At 40.2% G+C, this 18,488-nt stretch overlaps 1 pseudogene; it reads left to right on the top strand.

Annotated features, from left to right (window-relative positions):
- The window catches only part of LOC130868814 (RAC-beta serine/threonine-protein kinase-like), a 70,033-nt pseudogene that overhangs the window by 3,241 nt on the left and 48,304 nt on the right, over positions 1 to 18,488 (top strand).

The following is an 18,488-nucleotide window of genomic DNA, read 5'->3' as shown; positions in this document are numbered from 1 at the left end:
AACCACAGACAGAGAGGAAATTCAGAGAATCATTACATCTTACTACAAAAGCCTGTATGCCACAAAACTGGAAAATGAAACAAAAATGGACATTTTTTAGATAAGTACCATATACCAAACCTAAACCAAGAACAGATGAACAAGCTAAATAGACTGGTTAGTCGCGAAGAATTAGATACGGTTATCAAAAATCTCCCTTCCAAAAAAAGCCCAGGACCAGATGGTTTCAATGCAGAATTCTACCAGACCTTCCAAGAAGAGATAATACCTATACTTCTTAATGTATTTCACAATATAGAAACAGAAGAGTCATTACCAAATTCCTTTTATGAAGCTACAGTTACCCTGATACCAAAACCACACAAAGATCCAAACAAGAAAGAAAATTACAGCCCTATCTCACTCATGAACATCGATGCAAAAATCCCCAATAAAATACTGGCAAACCGAATCCAAGAACAAATCAGAAAAATTATCCATTATGATCAAGTAGGCTTCATCCCTGAGATGCAGGGCTGGTTCAACATACGCAAATCTATCAATGTAATACACCATATAAATTAACTGAAAGAAAAAAACCATATGATCATTTCATTAGATGCTGAAAAAGCATTCGACAAAATTTAAAACCCCTTTATAATGAAGGTCTTGGAGAGATTAGGGATAAAAGGATCATACCTAAATATAATTAAAGCTATTTACAGCAAGCCGACAGCCAACATTAAATTAAACGGAGAAAAACTCAAATCCATCCCACTAAAATCAGGAAAAAGACAAGGCTGTCCACTCTTTCCATACCTCTTCAATATAGTGCTTGAAGTTTTAGCAATAGCAATAAGACATCATAAGGGGATCAAGGGGATTCGTATTGGAAAGGAAGAAGTTAAGCTTTCGTTATTTGCAGATGATATGATAGTATACATAAGCGACCCAAAAAAACTCTACGAAAGAACTCCTAAAGCTGATAAACACCTTTAGGAATGTGGCAGGATACAGGATCAACTCCAAAAAATCAGTTGCCTTTCTATACACAAAGGATAAGAAAGCAGAGAGGGAAATCAGAGAAGCATCACCTTTCACGATAGCCACAAATAGCATAAAATATCTTGGGGTAACACTAACCAAGGAAGTGAAAGATCTATTTGACAAGAACTTTAAGTCTTTGAAGAAAGAACTCAATGAGGACACCAGAAAATGGAAGGATATCCCTTGCTCTTGGATTGGGAGGATCAACATAGTAAAAATGGCAATTCTACCAAAAGCAATCTATAGATTCAACGCAATCCCCATCAAAATCCCATCAAAATTCTTCACAGATCTGGAAAAGACAATAATCAACTTAATATGGAAAAACAAAAAACCCAGGATAGCCAAAACAATCTTATACAATAAAGGATTGTCTGGGGGCATTACCATCCCTGTCTTCAAACTCTATTACAGAGCTACATCATTGAAAAGAGCTTGGTATTGGCATAGAAACAGAGAAGTAGACCAATGCGAATAGAAGACCCTAGCTTTAACCCACAAACCTATGAACACCTGATTTTTGATAAAGGAGATAAAAGTATTCAATGGAAGAAAGAAAGCATCTTTAACAAATGGTGCTGGCAAAACTGGATGTCAGCCTGTAGAAGAATGAAAATAGTCCATATCTATCACCATGCTCAAAACTCAAGTCCAAATGGATTAAAGACCTCAATATCAGTCCGAACACACTGAACCTGATAGAGGATAAAGTGTGAAGTATTCTACAACACATGGGCACAGGAGAACACTTCCTACGTACAATCCCAGCAGCACAGACATTAAGGGCATCATTGATAAAATGGGACCTCCTTAGATTGAGAAGCTTCTGTAAAGCAAAGGACACTGTCACTAAGACAAAAAGGCAACCCACTGACTGGGAGAAGATCTTCACCAACCCCGCAACAGACAAAGGTCTGATCTCCAAAATAAATAGAGAACTCAAGAAAGTAAACCGTAAAGGGCTAATCAACCCAATTAAAAAATTGGCAACTCACAGGAGATCGCTTCCTATGTATAACCCCAGCAGCACAGACATTAAGGGCAACATTGAATAAATGGGACCTCCTGAAACTGAGAAGCTTCTGTAAAGCAAAGGACACTGTCACTAAGAAAAAAAGGCAGCCTACTGACTGGGAGAAGATCTTCACCAACCCCACAACAGACAAAGGTCTGATCTCCTAAATATATAAAGAACTCAAGAAACTAGACTTTAAAAGGAAAATTAACCCAATTAAAAATGGGGCACTGAACTGAACAGAGAATTCTCAACAGAAGAAGTTCAAATGGCCAAAAGATACTTAAGGTCATGCTCAACCTCCTTAGCGATCAGAGAAATGCAAATCAAAACAACTTTGAGATATCATCTTACACCTGTCAGAATGGCTAAAATCAAAAAAAAAACAAGGATAGCCTTTGCTGGAGAGGTTGTGGAGAAAGGGGTACCCTCATCCATTGCTGGTGGGACTGCAAACTTGTGCAACCACTTTGGAAATCAGTGTGGCGATTTCTCAGAAAAATTGGGATCAACCTACCCCTGGACCCAGCAATAGCACTCTTGGGAATATACCCAAGAGATGCCCTATCATATGACAAAAGCATTTGTCCAACTATTTTCATAGCATCATTATTTGTAATAGCCAGAACCTGGAAGCAACCTAGATGCCCTTCAATAGAAGAATGGATGAAGAAAGTGTGGAATATATATACATTAGAGTACTACTCAGCGGTAAAAAACAATGACTTCTCGAATTTTGCATGCAAATGGATGGAAATAGAAAATACTATCCTGAGTGAGGTAACCAAGACCCAAAAAGAAGATCATGGGATGTACTCACTCATAATTGGTTTCTAGCCATGGATAGGGGCCACTGAGTCTATAATTTGTGATCCTAAAGAAGCTAAACAAGAGGGTAAACCCAAGGAAAAACATATAGATATCCTCCCAGCTATGGGAAATAGACAAGATTGATGGACAAAAAATTGGAATCTCGGGGGTGGGGTGGGATGGGGATGAGGGGTGATGGGGAGAGAAAGTGTGAAGGAGAGGATGAGGGGAACTGGGGGAATCGGGGTGATTGGGGATAAAGGAAGGTTGGATAGGGGAGCAGGGAAACTCATACCTTAGTTAAGGGAGCCACCTATGGGTTGACAAGAGACTTGAACCTGGAATGGCTACCAGATGCCCAGGGCAATGTCCCCAGTTAGTTCATTGGGGCACCTGAGGATAGGGAACCTGAAATGAACCTATCCTATAATCATACTGATGAATATCTTGCATATCGCCATAGAACCTTCATCTAGCAATGGATGGAGATAGAGACAGAGACCCACACTGGAGCACTGGACTGTGCTACCAAGGTTATAATGAGGAGCAGAAGGAGAGAGAACATGAACAAGGAAGTCAGGACCATGAGGGGTGCACCCAACCACTGAGACAGTGGGGCCGATCTATTGGGAGCTCACCAAGGCCAGCTGGACTGCTACTGGGAAAAACATGGGATAAAACTGGAGTCTCTGAATGTGGGGGACAATGAGAGCTGACGAGGGGCCAAGGAGAATGGCATGGGAACTTTCATCTGGCGATGGATCGAGAGAGAGACAGAGACCCAATTTGGAGCAATGGTCTGAGCTCTTAAGGTCCAAATGAGGAGCAGAAGGAGAGAGAACATGAGCAAGGAAATCAGGACCACGAGGCGTGCACCCACCCACTGTGACAGTCGAACTGATCTATTGGGAGCTCTCCAAGGACAGCTGGACTGGGACAGAATAAGCATTGGTTGAAACTGGACTCTCTGAACATGGCGGACAATGAAGGCTGATGAGAAGCCAAGGACAATGGTACTAGGTTTCGATGCTAATACATGAACTGGCTTTGTGGGAGCTTAGCCTGTTTGGATGCTCACCTTCCTGGACCTAGATAGAAGTGGGAGGACCTTGGTCTTCCTGTAGGGCATGGAATTTGGACTGCTCTTCAGTATCGAGAGGGAGGGGAAATGGACTGGGGGGAGGAGAAGAGGAGTGGGGATAGGGGGAGGGGAGTGGGGCGAGGGGCAATATGTGAGAGGAGGGGGAGGGAAATGGGAAACGGGGAGCAGTTGGAAATTTTAATTAAAAAAGAATAAAAAAAATTGGCCACTGAGCTGAACAGAGAATTCTCAACAGAAGAAGTTCGAATGGCCAAAAGACATTTCAGGTCATGCTCAACTTCCCTAGTGATCAGGGAAATGCAAATCAAGACAACTTTAAGATACCATCATACACCTGTCAGAATGGCTAAAATAAAAAACACCAATGATAGTCTTTGCTGGAGAGGTTGCAGAGAAAGGAGTACACTCATCCATTGCTGGTGGGAATGCAAACTTGTGCAACCACTTTGGAAATCACTTTGGCGGTTTCTCAGGATTTTCGGGATCCACCTACCCCTGTACCCAGCAATACCACTCTTGGGAATATACCCAAGAAATGCCCTATCATACAACAAAAGTATATGCTCAACTATGTTCATAACAGCATTGTTTGTAATAGCGAGAACCTGGAAACAACCTAGATGCCCTTCAATGGAAGAATGGATGAAGAAAGTATGGAATATATACATATTAGAGTACTACTCAGCAGTAAAAAACTATGACTTCCTGAATTTTGCAGGCAAATGGATGGAAATGAAAAACACTATCCTGAGTGAGGTAAACCAGACCAAAAAGAGGAACATGGGATGTACTCACTCATATTTGTTTCCTAGCCATGAATAGGGGACGTTGAGCTTATTATGCGTGGCCCTAGAAAAGCTAATTAAGAAGGTGAACCCAAAGAAAAACATTTAGGCAATGAAACGAGACAGAGACAAAGACCCACATTGGAACGCCAGACTGACATCTCAAGGTTCAAATCATGAGCAGGAGACGGAGCATGAGCAAGGAATTCAGGACCGTGAGGGGTGCACCCACACACTGAGACAATGGGGAAGGTGCAACGGGATCTCAGCCAGGCCAGCTGGCCTGAGTCTGAAAAAGCATGGGATAAAACCGGACTTGCTGAATATAATGGACAATGAGGACTACTGAGAACTCCAGAACAATGGCAATGGGTTTTTGATCCTACTGCACGTACTGGCTTTGTGGGAGCCTAGGCAGTTTGGATGCTCACCTTACTAGACCTGGATGGAGGTTGGTGGTCCTTGGACTTCCCACAGGGCAGGGAACCTGGATTACTCTTAGGAATGATGAGGGAGGGGGACTTGATGGGGGAGGGGGAGGGAAATGGGAGGTGGTGGCCGGGAGAAGGCAGAAATCTTTAATAAATAAATAAACAATAAAAAAACATTTGGTCTGAGAAAATTGTAAATAGCCTCTGAGTGTTTTGAGGAGGTCTGGCCAGAGTGTTGTCAAAAATGTGCACCATTTGAAACTGTCTTGTGCAGTTGGTACCAAAAAACAGGTCAAATTAACACTATCAATATCATGATGTCATAGTAACCAGGGGTGGAGTTGATGTTGTGGGGCCTGAAAACTTCAAAGATTACTGTAGGAAAATTTGTTGTTTGTTATGGGAAAGTTAAACATTATCAACAAAGACATATACAGACACACACACATATATTCAATAAAAGGTGTAATAAAGACAGACACAGATATGAAGAAAGGCAAAGGTTTATCAATTATCATTACTATTATTATTACTATTATTCTGTCCCATATCATGGCTCCTGACCTGAGAAAGAAACTCTGAGATATCTCTTATCAACAGGCTTGGAATTGAAGAGGGACTGAGGCATAGTCCAACTCCAAAACCAGCTCTACATATTTATTAAAAAAATGTAAATTAATACATAGTAAAAAATTATAGTTATGTAACCTATTTAGTTTCATTGCTAATCCTTAGTGGGTTTCCATCCGTGAGTATTTAAATATCCAGTGTCCTTTAAATTCTTTGAAGATGAGTGCTTTCCTGTGGAGACAAGAAAATAACCCTGACTCCAACCTATATTTTTTCTTACTATCAGTATGATCGCCATCCTTGCAAATGAATTGTTATTTTTCTTTTCCAAGGGGCTTCTCCTCTTCAAACCAAACCTTCAATTTGGATGGTATCCACAATTTTTCCTCTCCTGTGGAGACAAGAGCAAAACCCTTTCTCCAATGCAGCACATCTCCTGGCTTCCATTGCGAGGTCAGCATATCCTTGAAATAAACTGGTTGGTTTAATCCAGCAGACTTTTTTATTATCCAATATCTTTCTGCGGCTGTTGTCCCCTTCTCATTAGCGTTGAGAAAATTCAAGGTTAATAAAGCATTATGTAACCTATTTCTGAGGGTATTTTCCACCAGTTTCTGTTTGTTTAACGTATCCTTTATAGTGCAATTTGATCTTTCTATGACTGCTTGACCTGTAGGATTGTATGGTATACCTGTAACATGCTTAATTTGTAATAAGCAAAAAATCGTTTCATTCTCCTAGATACATAAGCTGGACCATTATCTGTCTTTATTTGTGCAGGTATACCCACGATAGCCATGACTTCTAAGAAATGAGTGATTACTGAATCAGCTTTTTCTGAGCTTAAAGCAGTTGCCCATTGAAAACCTGAATAAGTGTCAATGGTTTGGTGTACATATTTTAATCTGTGAAATTCTGCAAAGTGGAACACATCCATCTGCCAAATTTCATTCCTTTGAGTGTCCTTTAGATTAGCCCCTGAAGGCAGTGGTGTTTGATTATAGAAAGAGCAAGTAGGGCATTTCTTTACAATCTCCTTAGCTTGTTGCCATGTAATAGAAAACTCTTTCTTCAAGCCTTTGCTATTGACATGATGTTTATTATGACATTCAGAGGCCTGCAGCACACTACCCATCAACAATTGATCAATTTCTGCATTACCCTGTGCTAGAGGACCCGGCAGACCCATATGGGATTGGATGTGTGTTATATACATAGGGCAAAGCCTGTTCCTGATCAAATCTTGTACGTGGATAAACAATGAGGTTAGTTCTGTATCATCAGGTATAAATTCAGCAGTTTCAATATGTAAGATAACTCTTTCTGTGTATTGTGAGTCAGAAACTATATTAAGAGGCTCTTTAAAATCCCTTAGCACCATAAGAATGACATATAATTCTGCCTTCTGGACAGAATTATAAGGACTTTGTTCCACCTTTACAAGTCTTCTGATTTGTAACCTGCCTTCCCTGATTTTTTAGCATCATTAGTATAAAATGTACAGGCTCCAGTTATTGAAACATCACGTATGATTTGAGGAAGAATCCAAGACGTTCTCTTTATAAAGTTAAGCCTCTGGCTTTTTGGATAGTTGTTATTATTTTCTCACAAAAAATTAGCACAAACTCTTTGCCATGGTTCATTATCTTCCCATAACTTTTTTAGTTCGTCAGCACTGAAGGGCACTATAATTTCTTCTGGGTCTATGCCTGCTAGTTGACGAAGTCTCAATTTGCCTTTTATAATTAATTCAAAGACTTTTTCCACATGATATTTTAATTTCTTACTTGGTTTATGTGGTAAAAAGTTCCATTCTAAGATAATATCATCTCTGCATTAAAATTCCTGTAGGAGAAATTTTGGAAGGTAATATGATGAGAATACAACTGAGCTCTGATTCACCCTGTCCACATGTGACTTTTGTAATTTTTCCTCAATCATTGTCAGTTCCTTTACTGCTTCAGCTGTTAATTCTCTGGGACTGTTCAAGCCTTTATCACCATCCAAGATTTTGTTCAAATGAAATATTAGATCAGGTGTTATCCCAACAGCTGGTTGTAGGCTGGAAATGTCTCCTAAAAGTCCTGTAAGCCATTAAGTGTTCATAGACGATCTCTCCTAATTTGTGCATTTTGTGTCTTAATTTTTTGTAAACTCATTTTATAACCTAGATAATTAACAGAATCTCCTCTCTGAATTTTTTCAGGAGCAATCTGCAATCCCCATTTAGGTAAAACTGTCTTTGTTTCTTCAGTCTTTCCAAGGTATCCATGTTTGAATCAGATAACAGAATATCATCCATGTAACGATAAATTATAGACTTAGGAAGTTGCTTGCATATTATTTCAAATGGTTGATTTACAAAATATTGGCACAAGGTGGGGCTGTTCAACATACCCTGTGGGAGGACGGCCCACTAGTATCTCCTCGTAGGCACTGTGAAGGCAAACTTTTCTCTCTCTTTTTCTTGTAAAGGTATAGTGAAGAAACAATCCTTTAAATCAATAACTATGAGAGGCCATCCTTTTGGTAATAAAGAGGGCAAAGCAATTCCAGATTGTAGAGGGCCCATAGGTTGAATAACCTTGTTGATAGCCCTGAGATCTGTCACCATTCTCCATTTACCAGATTTTTTCTTAACCACAAATACAGGAGAATTCCAAGGGCTGGTAGATTCTTCTATATGTCGAGCATCTAATTGCTCTTGTACCAGCTGTTCTAAAGCCTGTAACTTTTCCTCAGCTAAAGGCCATTGCTTTGTCTATATTGGTTTCTAAGTCAACCATTTTAGAGGCAGGGCTGTTGGTATCTCTGAATGGGCATTAATTGTTTTGTGTTCCTGTACAGCCAGAACAGCCAGTTTCTGCTGTCTGTAATGTCTTTTAATATTGTCCTCAGAAATACAGGCTCTAGAAGCAGCAGGAATGTTAATTTGGCTATTCCATTGCTGTAATAGGTCACGGCCCCATAAATTCACTGCAATATTGGCTACAAATGGCCTTAGTTTTCCTATTTGTCCTTCTAGCCCTATGTATTCAACCTATCTCATGCTTTGCCTTACTTGAGATAGGGTTCCAATTCCCAGGAATTTATGTCCTGAAGAGGCCAAGATTCTGGAGTAATGATACTTACATCTGCACCTATGTCCAGCAGGCCAGTAATAAAAATGCCATTTACGCACACTCTTAGCTTTGGTCTTTGTTCACTTATAGAAGTCTGCCAAAATATACATAACTCATCCTTCAGACCATTATTGTTGTTAACAGCAGGCATGGGGCTTTCTAATTTTCCTGATGAAGAACATTCTCTGCAGTAACTGGAAATGACTGGACCACATTCACCATGGAGGCCTGCGAGAGATCCCCCATTGCATTTCCCGATGGTAATGCATTGCCTTGTCTATCTCTTGTTGACCTACACTCATTCATCCAATGTCTGCCTTTCCCACATCTCCTACATAAACCTGAAGGCTGAGTCCTCCTATTTCTGTTATTCCTAGAAGAGGCATTATTATTATTTCTGGAAATCCATTGTCTACAATTCCTTTTCATATGTCCCATTTTGCCACAATAAAAACATTTGGTATCTTGATGCCTTCTTTTACCATTAGAAATTGCTTCTTCTACCCATGCTTCAGTGCTATAGTCAAATGTATCAACTTAATTGTATGTAAGACCCATTCATCCAAGGGTGCTGATCTGATCTTTTTGCACACCCCATTGGCATTCTCATAAGTCAATTCTCAATTATTGTACATCTCACTTCTGGGTCAGATATCGCTATTTGTACATCTTTAATTAGTCTTTGTAAAAAGCCACTAAAGGGTTCTCTCTGACCCCGTTTAACTCTGATATACGATTCCATTCTCTGTCCTGAGTATTGAACCCTGTCCCAAGCCTTTAAGGCTGCTATAGTACATATGGATAAGGTGTGTTCATCACAATTAGCTTGTTCTAGAGGATCTGAGAAAAGTCCTTCACCTAGAATTTGATCCAGGGAAATCTCAAATCCCTTCACTCTTTCCTGCTGTTCTAGAAGTCTAGCCTCTTGTCTGAACAAGTATTTCCAATGCAATTGCAGCCTGCTCTCTAGAACAGCTGATATCAATTGTACCCAGTTGTGGGGGTTGCCTGGTTACTAATAGACCAGGTTTTGAGCATCTCTCTAACAAAGGATGAATGTAGCTCAAAAATCATAACTGGTTGTTTAATTTCTTTTAGATCATTCATATGTACAGTCTCCCATATATGTTCCTTGATGACCGTAGGGTTTTCAGAAACTTCTCTGATGTTATTACTGAAAAGGCAGGTAGAACATTGGGGAAATCCCAGAGAGTGTTACTCACTGAAGGAGTTATATTTTGCTTTTCTACCTTTTTTTATCGAAAAAAAAATTTTCCGCTTCCTCCCCACCTCCCATTTCCCTCCCCCTCCTCCTGCCACACTCCCCCTTCCCCCACTCCTCTTCTCCTCCCTCTCCAGTCCCAGGAACAGTCAGAGTTCCCTGCCCTGTGGAAAGTCCAAGGTCCTCCCCCCTCCATCCAGATCTAGGAAGGTGAACATCCAAACTGTCTAGGCTCGCACAAAGCCAGAACCTGAAGTAGGATCAAAACCCAGTGCCATTGTCCTTGGCCTCTCGTCAGCTCTCATTGTCCGCCATGTTCAGAGAGTCCGGTATTATCCCATGCTTTTTCAGTCACAGTCCAGCTGGCCTTGGTGAGCTCCCAATAGATCGGCCCCACTGTCTCACTTGGTGGGTGGACCTCTCGTGGTCCTGACTTCGTTGTTCATGTTCTCCCTCCTTCTGATCCTCATTAGGACCTTGGGATCTCAGTCCAGTGCTCCAGTGTTGGTCTCTGTCTCTATCTCCATCCATGGCTAGATGAAGGTTCTATGGTGATATGCAAGATATTCATCAGTATGGTTATAGAATAGGTTCATTTCAGGTTCCCTATCCTCAAGTGCCCAAGGAACGAACTGGAGACATTGACCTGTGCATCTGGGAGCCACTCCAAGTTCAAGTCTCTTGCCAACCCTTAGGTGGCTACCTTAACTAAGATATGAGGTTCCCTGCTCCCCTATCCAATATTCCTATATCCCCAATCATCCCGTATCCCCAAGTTCCCCTCATACTCTCCTTCACACTTTTCACTCTGCATCTCCCCTTACCCCTATCCGACTTCACCCCCAAGATTCCAATTTTTTGCCCGGCAATCTTGTCTATTTCCCATAGCCAGGAGGATGTCTATATGTTTTTCCTTGGGTTTGCCCTATTGTTTAGCTTCTTTAGGATCACAAATTATAGACTCAGTGGCCCCCTATCCATGGCTAGAAACCAATTATGAGTGAGTACATCCCATGATCATCTTTTTGGGTCTGGGTTACCTCACTCAGGATAGTATTTTCTATTTCCATCCATTTGCATGCAAAATTCGAGAAGTCATTGTTTTTTTACCGCAGAGTAGTACTCTAATGTGTATATATTCCACACTTTCTTCATCCATTCTTCCATTGAAGGACATCTAGGTTGCTTACAGGTTCTGGCTATTACAAATAATGCTGCTAAGAACATAGTTGGACAAATGCTTTTGTCATATGATAGGGCATCTCTTGGGTATATTCCCAAGAGTGCTATTGCTGGGTCCAGGGGTAGGTTGATCCCGATTTTTCTGAGAAACCGCCACACTGATTTCCAAAGTGGTTGCACAAGTTTGCAGTCCCACCAGCAATGGATGACGGTACCCCTTTCTCCACAAACTCTACAGTAAAGGCTATCCTTGGTGTTTTTGATTTTAGCCATTCTGACAGGTGTAAGATGATATCTCAAAGTTGTTTTGATTTGCATTTCTCTGATCGCTAAGGAGGTTGAGCATGATCTTAAGTATCTTTTGGTAATTCGACCTTCTTCTGTTGAGAATTCTCTGTTCAGTTCAGTGCCCATTTTTTAATTGGGTTAATTACCATTTTAACGTCTAGTTTTTGAGTTCTTTATATATTTAGGAGATCAGACCTTTGTCTGTTTTTGGGTTGGTGAAGATCTTCTCCCAGTCAGTAGGCTGCCTTTTTTGTCTTAGGGACAGTGTCCTTTGCTTCACAGAAGCTTCTCAGTTTCAGGAGGTCCCATGTATTCAATGTTGCCCTTAATGTCTGTGCTGCTGAGGTTATACATAGGAAGCGATCTCCTGTGCCCGTGTGTTGTAGGGTACTTCCCATTTTCTCATCTATCAGGTTGAGTGTGTTCAGATTGATATTCAGTTCTTTGATCCGTTTGGACTTGAGTTTTTTGCATGGTGATAGATATGGGTCTATTATGATTCTTCTACAGGTTGACATCCAGTAGTGCCAGCACCATTTGTTGAAGATGCTTTCTTTCTTCCATTGTACACTTTTAGCTCCTTTATCGAAAATGAGGTGTTCATAGGTTTGTAGGTTAAAATCCGGATCTTCTATATGATTCCATTGGTTGTCTTCTCTGTTTTTATACCAGTACCATGCTGTTTTCATTACTGTAGCTCTGTAATAGAGTTTGAAGTCAGGAATGGTAATGCCTCCAGAAGTTCCTTTATTGTATGAGAATGTTTTGGCTATCCTGGGTTTTTTGATTTTCCATATAAAGTTGATTATTGTCCTCTCAAGATCTGTGAAGAATTTTAATGGGACCTTGATGGGGATTGCATTGAATCTATAGATTGCCTTTGGTAGAATCGTGATTTTCACTATGTTGATCCTCCCAATCCAAGAGCAAGGGAGATCCTTCCATTTTCTGTTATCCTTCAATTTCTTTCTTCAAAGACTTCAAGTTCTTGTCAAATAGATCTTTCACTTCCTTGGTTAGAGTTACCCCAAGATATTTTATGCTGTTTGTGGCTATCGTGAAACGTGATGATTCTCTTATTTCCCTCTCTGCTTCCATATCCTATGTGTATAAGAGGGCGACTGATTTTTGGGAGTTGATCTTGTATCCTGCCACATTGCTCAAGGTATTTAACAGCTGTAGAAGTTCTTTTTTGGAGTTTTTGGGGTCGCTTAAGTACACTATCATATCATCTGCAAATAACGCAAGTTTAACTTCTTCCTTACCAATTTGAATCCCCTTTATCCCCTTATGTTGTCTTATTGCTATTGCTCAGACTTCAAGAACTATATTGAAGAGGTATGCAGAGAGTGGACAGCCTTGGCGTGTTCCTGATTTTAGTGGGATGGCTTTAAGTTTCTCTCCGTTTAGTTTGATGTTAGCTGTTGGCTTGCTGTAAATAGCTTTAATTATATAGGTATGACCCTTGTATCCCTAATCTCTCCATGATTTTATCATAAAGAGATGTTGAATTTTGTCAAATGCTTTTCCAGCATCTAGTGAAATGATCATATGTTTTTTTTTCTTTCAGCTTATTTTTATGATGGATTACACTGATAGGTTTGCGTATGTTAAAGCAGCCCTGCATCTTTGGGATGAAGCCTACTTGATCATAATAGATAATTTTTCTAATGTGTTCTTGGATTCGGTTTGCCAGTATTTTGTTGAGAATTTTTGTGTCGATATTCATGAGTGAGATTGGCCTGTAATTCTCATTCTTGGTTGAGTCTTTGTGTGGTTTTGGTATCAGAGTTACTGTAGCTTCATAAAAGGAATTTGGCAATGACTCTTCTGTTTCTATATTGTGAAATACATTTAGGAGTATAGGTATTAGGTCTTCTTGGCAGTTCTGGTAGAATTCTGCATTGAAACATCTGGTCCTGGACTTTTTTTGGAAGGGAGGTTTTTTATAACAGCTTCTAATTCTTCGTGATTCACAGGTCTATTTAAGTTCCTTACCTGGTCCTGGTTTAACTTTGGTATAAGGTTTTCATCTATAAAAGTGTCCATTTCTATAACATTTTCAAGTTTTGTGGCATTAAGGCTTTTTTAGTAAGATCTAATGATTCTCTGAATTTCCTCTGTGTCTGTGGTTATGTTCCTCTTTTCATATCTGATATATTAATTTGCAAATTCTCTCTGCCGTTTGATTAGTTATGATAGGAGTTTATCAATCTTATTGATTTTCTCCAGGAACCAGCTTTTTGTTTCATTGATTCTTTCAATTGTTTTCTGTGTTTCTATTTTGTTGCTTTCAGCCCTTAGTTTGATTATTTCCATTCTTCTACTCCTTCTGGGTGAGTCTGTTTCTTTTTTTTAGAGCTTTCAGGTGGGCTGTTAAGTCTCCAATGTGTGCTTTCTCTGTTTCTTTTCTTTTTTTTCTCATTTTTTATTTATTTTTTTAATTAAAATTTCCAACTGTTCCCCGTTTCCCATTTCCTTCCTCCTCCTCCCACATATTGCCCCCTCCCCCCGCTCCCCTCCCCCTGTCCCCACTCTACTTCTCCTCCCACCAGTCCACTCCCCCTCCCTCTCGATACTGAAGAGCAGTCCAAATTCCCTGCTCTACAGGAAGACCAAGGTCCTCCCACTTCTATCTAGGTCCAGGAAGGTGAGCATCCAAACAGGCTACGCTCCCACAAAGCCAGTTCATGTATTAGGATCGAAACCTAGTACTATTGTCCTTGGCTTCTCATCAGCCTTCATTGTCCGCCTTGTTTAGAGAGTCCAGTTTCAACCCATGCTTATTCAGTCCCATTCCAGCTGGCCTTGGAGAGCTCCCAATAGATCAGTTCCACTGTCACAGTGGGTGGGTGCACGCCTAGTGGTCCTGATTTCCTTGCTCATGTTCTCCCTCCTTCTGCTTCTCATTTGGACATTAAGAGCTCAGACAGTTGCTCCAAATTGGGTCTCTGTCTCTCTCTCGATCAATCGCCAGATGAAAGTTCCTGTGCCATTCTCCTTGGCCTCTCGTCAGCTCTCATTGTCCACCACATTCAGAGAGTTCGGTTTTATCCCATGTTTTTCCCAGTAGAAGTCCAGCTGGCCTTGGTGAGCTCCCAATAGATCGGCCCCCTGTCTCAGTGGTTGCGTGCACCCCTCATGGTCCTGACATCCTTGTTCATGTTCTCTCTCCTTCTGCTCCTCATTATAACCTTGGGAGCTCAGTCCGGTGCTCCAGTGTGGGTTTCTGGCTCTATCTCCATCCATCGCTAGATGAAGGTTCTATGGTGATATGCAAGATATTCATCAGTATGATTATAGGATAGGTTCATTTCAGGTTCCCTATCCTCAGGTGCCACAATGAAATAACTGGAGACATTGCCCTGGGCATCTGGTAGCCATTCCACGTTCAAGTCTCTTGCCAACCCTTAGGTGGCTCTCTTAACTAAGGTATGAGTTTCCGTGCTCCCCAATCCAACCTCCCTTTGACCCCAATCACCCCGATTACCCCAGTTCCCCTCATCCTCTCCTCCACACTTTTCTCTCCCCATCACCCCTCATCCCCATCCCACCCAACCCCCCAAGATTCCAATTTTTTGCCCATCAAACTTGTCTATTTCCCATAGCTGGGAGGATATCTATATGTTCTTCCTTGGGTTTACCCTCTTGTTTAGCTTCTTTAGGATCACAAATTATAGACTCAGTGGCCCCTATCCATGGCTAGAAACCATTTATGAGTGAGTACATCCCATGATCTTCTTTTTGGGTCTGGGTTACCCACTCAGGATAGTATTTTCTATTTCCATCCAATTGCATGCAAAATTCGAGAAGTCATTGTTTTTTACTGCAGAATAGTACTCTAATGTGTATATATATTCCACACTTTCTTCATCCATTCTTCTATTGAAGGGCATCTAGGTTGCTTCCAGGTTCTGGCTATTACAAATAATGCTGCTATGAACATAGTTGGACAAATGCTTTAGTCATACGATAGGGCATCTCTTGGGTATATTCCCAAGAGTGCTATTGCTGGGTCCAGGAGTAGGTTGATCCCAATTTTTCTGAGAAACCGCCACACTGATTTCCAAAGTGGTTGCACAAGTTTGCAGTCCCACCAGCAAGGGATGAGGGTACCCCTTCTCCACAACCTCTCCAGCGAAGGCTATCCTTGGTGTTTTTGATTTTAGCCATTCTGACAGGTGTAAGATGATATCTCAAAATTGTTTTGATTTGCATTTCTCTGATCGCTAAGGAGGTTGAGCATGACCTTAAGTATCTTTTGGCCATTTTACCTTCTTCTGATGAGAATTCTCTGTTCAGTTCAGTGCCCCATTTTTTAATTGGGTTAATTATCATTTTAACTTCTAGTTTCTTGAGTTATTCATATATTTTGGAGATCAGACCTTTGTCTGTTGTGGGGTTGGTGAAGATCTTCTCCCAGTCAGTAGGCTGCCTTTTTGTCTTAATGACAGTGTCCTTTGCTTTACAGAAGCTTCTCAGTTTCAGGAGGTCCCATTTATTCAATGTTGCCCTTAATGTCTGTGCTGCTGGGGTTATACATTAGAAGCGATCTCCTGTGCCTATATCTTGTAGGGTACTTCCCATTTTCTCTTCTATGAGGTTCAGTGTGTTCAGATTGATATTGAGATCTTTGAACGATTTGGACTTGAGTTTTGTGCATGGTGATAGATATGGGTCTATTTTCATTCTTCTACAGGTTGACATCCAATTGTGCCAGCACCATTTGTTGAAGATGCTTTCTTTCTTCCATTGTATACTTTTAGCTCCTTTATCGAAAATTAGTTGTTCATAGGTTTGTGGGTTAAAATCCAGGTCTTCTATACGATTCCATTCGTCGACTGCTCTGTTTTTATGCCAGTACCACGCTGTTTTCATTACTGTAGCTCTGTGATAGAGTTTGAAGTCAGAGATGGTAATGCCTACAGAAGTTCCTTTATTGTATAAGATTGTTTTGGCTATCCTGGGTTTTTTGTTTCTCCATATAATGTTGATTATTGTCCTTTCATGATCTGTGAAGAATTTTGATGGGATTTTAATGGGGATGCATTGAATCCATAAATTGCCCTTGGTAGAATTGCCATTTTTATTATGTTGATTCTCCCAATCCAGGAGCAAAGGAGATCCTTCCATTTTCTGGTATCCTCTTCAATTTCTTTCTTCAATGCCTTAAAGTTCTTGTCAAATAGATCTTTCACTTCCTTGGTTAGAGTTACCCCAAGATATTTTATGCTGTTTGTGGCTATCGTGAAAGGTGATGCTTCTCTGATTTCCCTCTCTTCTTCCATATCCTTTGTGTTTAAGAGGGCAACTAATTTTTTGGAGTTGATCTTGTATCCTGCCACATTCCTAAAGGCGTTTATCAGCTGTAGGAGTTCTTTGGTGGAGTTTTTGGGGTCGCTCATGTACACTATCATATCATCTGCATATAATGCAAGTTTCACTTCTTCCTTTCCAATTTGAATCCCCTTTATCCCCTTATGTTGTCTTATTGCTATTGCTAAATCTTGGAGAACTATATTGAATAGGTATGGAGAGAGTGGACAGCCTTGGCGTGTTCCTGATTTTAGTGGGATGGTTTTAAGTTTCTCTCCATTTAATTTGATATTAGCTGTAGGCTTGCGGTATATAGCTTTAATTAAATTTAGGTATGACCCTTGTATCCCTAATCTCTCCAAGACTTTTATCATAAAGGGATGTTGAATTTTGTCAAATACTTTTTCAGCGTCTAATGAAACAATCATATGGTTTTTTTCTTTCAGTTTATTTTATATGATGGATTACATTGATAGATTTGCGTATGTTAAACCAGCCCTGCATCTCTGGTATGAAGCCTACTTGATCAGAATGGATAATTTCTCTAATGTGTTCTTGGATTCAGTTTGCCAGAATTTTGTTGAGGATTTTTGCGTCGATGTTCATGAGTGAGATTGGCCTGTAATTTTCTTTCTTGGTTGGGTCTTTTTGTGGTTTTGGTATCAGAGTTACTGTAGCTTCATAAAAGGAATTTGGCAATGACTCTTCTGTTTCTATATTGTGAAATACCTTAAGGAGTATAGGTATTAGGTCTTCTTGGAAGTTCTGGTAGAATTCCGCATTGAAACCATCTGGTCCTGGACTTTTTTTTGGATGGGAGGTTTTTGATAATCGCTTCTAATTCTTCACGACTAACAGGTCTATTTAGGTTGTTCACCTGGTCCTGGTTTAACTTTGGTATATGGTATTTACCTAAAAAAGTGTCCATTTCTTTCACATTTTCCAGTTTTTTGGCATACAGTCTTTTGTAGTAAGATCTAATGATTCTCTGAATTTCCTCTGTGTCTGTGGTTATGTCTCCCTTTTCATTTCTGATCTTATTTAATTTGCACATTCTCTTTCTGCCGTTTGATTAGTGTGGATAGGGGTTTATCAATCTTGTTGATTTTCTCCAGGAACCAGCTTTTTGATTTATTGATTCTTTCAATTGTTTTCTGTGTTTCTATTTTGTTGATTTCAACCCTCAGTTTGATTATTTCCAGTCTTCTACCCCTTCTAGGTGAGTCTGCTTCTTTTTTTTTCTACAGCTTTCAGATGGGCTGTTAAGTCTCCAATGTGTTCTTTCTCTGTTTTCTTTAAGTGAGCACTTAGTGCTATGAACTTTCCTCTCAGGACTGCTTTAATAGTGTCCCATAGGTTTGAGTATGTTGTTTCTTTATTTTCATTGTCTTCAAGGAAGACTTTAATTTCTTTCTTTATTTCTTCCTTAATCCAGGTATGGTTCAGTAGTTGACTGTTCAGTTTCCATTAGTTTGTAGGCTTTCTGGGGGTAACATTGTTGCTGAATTCTAGCTTTAATCCATGGTGATCTGATAAGATACAGGTGGTTATTAATATTTTTTTGTAACTGTGAATGTTTGCTTTGTTACCGAGTATGTGGTCGATTTTTGAGAAGGTTC

This window comes from Chionomys nivalis, chromosome Y (assembly GCF_950005125.1).
Source record: "Chionomys nivalis chromosome Y, mChiNiv1.1, whole genome shotgun sequence".
NCBI lineage: Eukaryota > Metazoa > Chordata > Mammalia > Rodentia > Cricetidae > Chionomys > Chionomys nivalis.
The sequence above is the reverse complement of the archived record's forward strand: the minus strand, read 5'-3'. Positions and strand labels throughout refer to the sequence as shown.